Consider the following 6,000-nt stretch of genomic DNA (forward strand, 5'->3'; position numbering starts at 1 on the left):
ACCTTCAACTTCCCAAACGGTGTCGGCAATTCGATGTCCCCTACTTGCTTCATGGGAAACCGATCTGTAGACGCAACTATGAGGGACATGGAAATAGGCCTGAGGGAGGTAAAAAAACGGACATCATTGCTGACACTATCCGTTGCCCCAGAGTCCAGCAGCGCTGCGTCGCTGCTCCCGGGATGCTTTTCAATCGATGCCACTATTGCCTTGGGCCGCTGCATGAGCGCCGGATGACACACCGCCGACTTCTTCAAGCGCGCGTTCGGGTTTCTGAGTCAAGGGTCTCCCACCGGCGGCTCCTGATTCTTCTTGAGCGGGCAATCATTCATCCAATGCCCCCACTCATAGCAGTACCGGCAGGGATTTTTTTCCGTTAGGACCCTCCTCGCCCACGCGTCGCTCTTCCCCACCATTGATTGCGACTGGTCACCACCTTTCCTAGCTACACTGTCATCAGTCCCGCCCCTCGCCGACCTGTACGCGAAAACTGACGATTGAGCCGGTACGACACTCGAGTTCATTCTTCCTGCGATCTCCAAGATGGTCTTCGACGAAATCATCCCCTTGGGGTTGACCGCAATTCGAGCGTCCAGGGCATTGGCTATCCCTTGGAAGTGTGGATGACACCTCTGATGGAGCAATAGGGCCAGGACCAAGTCTTTGCTAATCGCCCCCGTCCGCTTCTCGATCTCGTCTAAACAGGTCTGCATCTCCGAGTAAGCCGTGTTCAAGTCAGCCGATACGTCCGTTGGGTCGCTCGCCTTGGCCCACCTGGACATGATGTATGTCCATGACACGTTCGCAAATCGAGACTGAAGCGTTGTGAAAGCCACCCGCCCAGCTTTTCCCCGGACCGAAGCGACAAGTGACGGATGCACGCTGTTTTCCACTAGAACGCCCGTGAGTGCCGCCCTATCCGTATCGCCGTCCTTCGCAGTCGACACAAATTAATCTTCTGCTTCAAATACCCTTGTGACCGTCGCTTTCAGGGACAGCTCCCAGTCCGGAAAGTTGACTCCGTCCTCGGACAATTGCGGTTCAATCGCTTTCCCTAGTTTCTGATACTTCGAAAACGCATCCGCCAAGGCCACTGCACGCTCAGTTCCAGTCTTCGATTCAACCTTCTGCTCAACCGGTCGATTAATCTGCTGGAGTAACAATGCAAGTTGGTCGATCGAGACAAATTGTGGCCCTGCATTCGAACTTCCAGCAGGACTCTTCCCTTTATCCACCGGCTGGCCCTCCTGATTGCTCATTTCGTCACGACTCGCCGACGTAGAATTCGGTAGGGGAGTGTGTATGGCTGCGTACGGCGGAAAATTCAGCAAACTCCTATGAGGAGATGAGTGCGCCGGTGGTAGAGGTGCAATCGGCCTAGCTGCTTGAGAATCAGATCTGACCGGTTTCGGCTTGTCGAATCGCTTCCCCGATTGAGTTCCACGAGGCAGATCCGGAATCTGAAAGTAAGACACCTTGCCTGATGCTCACAAACGTGGCGCGTAGTTCACCACAACCACTTCGGGAGATGCACACGCAGGGCGACTCACTTTAGTAGTCTGTTCGCCCAACCTTCACGTGGAAAAGAAAATTTTGAACCGGAACGCCTTAGTCCTCAGTTCCAACGCCCAAGACGGAATCGGGCTCGTTCTTCTTTCGCCCCTCGAGACAGAATCAAGAGTGTAGTCGAATAATCGTTTGCCCGAGTCGGAATCGGGTCCAGTGATAATGAAACGTCGAGTTCTTCAGGGAATTTTATTTGCGCAGGCTCATAACCTCTAGAGCGAGATAGTGGTTAAGAATCTAGTTTTCAAATTCCCCCGGGGGTCGACCCCCCTACAACGCCGTGCCTAAGTACAAGATTTGTTGTGTAAACCCCAACATTTGAGCTCCTCAGAAGCGTTCATGGTTATGCAGTCCACTGGGTAGACGACGGGATCTGACAGTCGCAACCAGTCGCACCGATGCACCAAGTGCCAGGATTGTTCCTCCCAATGCCAGCCGCGACGGACAATTCAATCGGTATCAGCAAAGAGATGGTTTTACCTCAGTTTATCAAAAACAGCAATGAACCCATGTGGCTAATCAAACTACACGCAGAACCGCTCGTCGACATCGACGAAACGTCATGAAGATCTTGAAGAACCTTTGGCTTCCAGGGCAGAATCGCTCTTGGCTTTGCTTATCACGTGGAATACGATGTTTTGATTTTTTAATACTGATCTGAGAGGCGGCCGGCAGGGCGCAGCCCCAAGGCCTCCGGTGTCCATAACTCCGCCTAGGCACACGGGGTCAGGGATCCCTGAGAGAGCGTACACGGTAGGTGGACAACTGTAAGCCTGAGGTATATGGGATAACGGAAAACTAAAGACTTGCTAGCAGAATTTCCGGACCGGAGATCTATTCCCGCTTAAGTTTGAGTTTGATAAGAATTGTTTGGGTTTTAGTTTGGGCGCGCTGTCTTAGGATAAAGAAGTTTGGTGAACTGAGTTTTATTTCTTGGAGGATATTTGAGAGTTGAAAATGGCAGTGATACAAAGATTTTGCCACGAGGAAAAGAGCTTCCTAGTAGCTACAACCTCTTATTTATAGACTACAACCAGATGAAGAAATTTCCAGAACTGAGTACAAGAAACTTTAACATGAAGAAGAATCCGAAAGGAAAAGAAAAGGAAGGAACAATAAGGCCCCGTTTGGCAGGGCCCAGCGTCATATGTGGTAATAAACCTCAGCGCAATAATCCAAATAAGGCTCCGTTTGGCTGTCCACAAAAATGTGGGAGCGTAATAAAAAACTTTGCAGATTATTTTTGGGGGGACGGGGGATATTACGCTATCCCCTGTCCCTGTTTGGCAGCCCACCAAGCGTCATAAAGTTGACGACAGGAGTTCACGCTCCATTATTCCCCCCGCCATTTGGGATATTTCACCCTGAACCCAAAATTTGCGGTCATAATCGCTCCCTTCGGCCTCGAATCCGTGCGACTCAATGGCACCCCGACGCAAGAGACCTCCATACTCGAACCCTCCCCCCCAATCAAACGAGGCTTCAATCCTGCCTCCGCTTCCTGCCCCAAACAAAGCGAGGCTACAATCACCATCAAGATGATCAGCTTGATGACTTTCTGCTGGCGTTTGTCTTGGAAGCAAGGCAAAAGGCGGTTGTTGTCGAGGGTTGCGGAGCCCGGTGGGGGCATCGTGGCATTGGATTTGAGGAGGAGAGAAGCGCAGGCCGGACTTGTTTTTGAGTGGCGCACCAAACAGATAGGACTTCTGTCGCTATATGACGGTGGCCGTCCCAAACGGCCCTCTATAATTGCGTAAGCCCAGTAATAATACAAATAAGGTTTAATAAAGCTGATTTGGATTATTGCACTGAGGTTTATTACCACATATGACGCTGGGCCCTGCCAAACGGGGCCTAAGCTTTATTAAACCTTATTTGTATTATTACTGGTCTTAGGCAATTATAGAGGGCCGTTTGGGACGGCCACCGTCATATAGCAACAGAAGTCCTGTCTGTTTGGTGTGCCACTCAAAAACAAGTCCGGCCTGCGCTTCTCTCCTCCTCAAATCCGATGCCACAATGCCCCCACTGGGCTCCGCAACCCTCAACAACAACCGCCTTTTGCCTTGCTTCCAAGACAAACACCAGCAGAAAGTCATCAAGCTGATCATCTTGATGGTGATTGTAGCCTCGCTTTGTTTGGGGCAGGAAGCAGAGGCGGGATTGAAGCCTTGGTCGATTGGGGGGGAGGGTTCAAGGATGGAGGTCTCTTGCGTTGGGGTGCCATTGAGTCGCTGTGGAACTCCGACGGGTGCTGGGCCGTCGGCAGTTACTGGAAGGGATGTTGCGCTGATGCGCTGCCTTCGCAGTGGTCCGGGAAAAACTGAGGATTCTGGGATTCGAAGGGGGTAGCGTTTGGGAAGGGGGATTTTTGAGAGACAACGGAAAGTAGATTTCCGTCGGCGGTGGTTTTGGTGTTGTGAGTCTGAGGGAAAAGAAAAGCCGGCAAACTTAGCCGGAGAAAATTGATCTAAAGGGGGGGGGGGGGAATCTGGAAGAGGATCGGCGCGGGGCTGAGAGGAGAAACTCAGAAGCTCTGCAAGTATATCGGCAAACAAGAGGATCAATAGAATTAAGATTTGGGATTCTTCTAACTGATGGATGATCTGAGACAAATTTTATGGTTCAGACGAAGTCCATGCCTCCCCATCGTCTGAGTTTGAACTGAACTCAGACTCCGGCGACTGTGACATGCTGCGGACAAGTCATCATACACCCGCGCGCACAAGCGCGCAACAACAACCAGGAGAAACAGAAGAAAAGAAGACAAAACACAGAAAATAAGGAAAACACAGTGATATGAGGCAGAAAGAAAAAGGACCATGAGTAAAGAAAAGAAAAGAAAATACAGAACACTCAGGAAAAACAAGAACAAACAGGAAAAGGGAACATTGAATAAAACAGAGGGAGAAACCCACAGCAGGCGCTGTGTTAGGACCAAGAAAAGCTGAAAACAAAAGCTGGCGGACTGAGAGGGAGTAGGGGTGGGAATCTTGAGGATCTTGAGGGGAGGGTGAATTCTTGAAGCTTGAAGAACCAGAGTGAAGCTTGAGTCTTGATGATCTTTCTGTCACTGCGTCTGGGGTAGAAAGATGACTGAAAACTGAATGCGCCGCCGGCGCCACGAGATTGATCACTACATCGCACAAATTCAAGGCCAAAGGGAGCGATTATGACCGCAAATTTTGGGGTCAGGGTGAAATATCCCGAATGGCGGGGGGAATAATGGAGCGTGAACTCCTGTTGTCAACTTTATGACGCTTGGTGGGCTGCCAAACAGGGACAGGGGATAGCGTAATATCCCCTGTCCCCCCAAAAATAATCTGCAAAGTTTTTTTTGTGGACAGCCAAACGGAGCCTAAGGAATTTCCTAGAAACTGAATTATGCACTTCTCGAACTTTCCCTATTGAATATTGAGTTGCGATGGCCCTGGGAAATTGTTCCTGCATAATGTTTCACATCAGTTTGTTACAAAACATGACTGACCTATTAGGTTCCTTTCTTCTTGGGGTCTTGAGATTCTTGCCATTGCGCAAGGTATTGCTGCAAAAAATGCTGGAAATAAGCCGGGATATGATTGTCAAAGACCCAAGTGTCCTCCCCTGGTGTTGAGTTTTGCCATCTTAGTAAAAAGTCAAACTTACCTTTCCAAGTCTTACCTTTTACCGGACGCGCATCTAGAATCTGATACAAATTTGACCAATCCACTATGCGACCCAAATTGTAATAGGTATCCTTGACTCCTTTTAAAGTCCCTCAACCAGCTACCTGACTTGGAGGATTGTATCTTGTCAACAGAGATACATTAAATACCGGATGCAACTTGGGGTATTCCCGTGCGATGTCTAACCAAACCGCATTTTCTCCTACCATCTCAATAACTTTAAAGGGGCCAATATACCTGTAATAAAGCTTTGCATTGATTCGGTGGCTTTGAATAAATACCCGAAGAAGTAAGACCAAGTCTCCTGGTTGATATTGAGTAGATGGCTTCTTGTGCGTGTCATGATAAAGAGCTTGTCGCCGCTTAGCCTGAGTTAAACACTCAATTGCCTTCTCTTGAATTTCCTGTAAATCCTCGATAAAATTGTCTAGCAATTGGATGCCTGAATTTTCTGTTAGAGTACTAAACTTGGGATGAAAACCATTAGCAAAGAAAAACGGGGAGGTACCCAGTGAAGCTGAGTCTAAGTTGTTTATAGAAAACTCAGCAATGTCCAATATTTTTACCCAATTATCTTGGTAGTAAGAAAAAAATTGGCGCAAATAATCCTTGAGGACCTGATTCATAAACTCTGTTTGTCCATCTGTCTGGGGATGATAGGCAGTGGAAAACCCTGGGGTGATACACAATGATAGCCAGAATTCACTTGCAAAAGTAGATCCTCTATCCGAAATGATCTTTTCTGGAATGCCATGTAATCTAAAAATAT

This window comes from Puccinia triticina, chromosome 5A (assembly GCF_026914185.1).
Source record: "Puccinia triticina chromosome 5A, complete sequence".
Taxonomy (NCBI): domain Eukaryota; kingdom Fungi; phylum Basidiomycota; class Pucciniomycetes; order Pucciniales; family Pucciniaceae; genus Puccinia; species Puccinia triticina.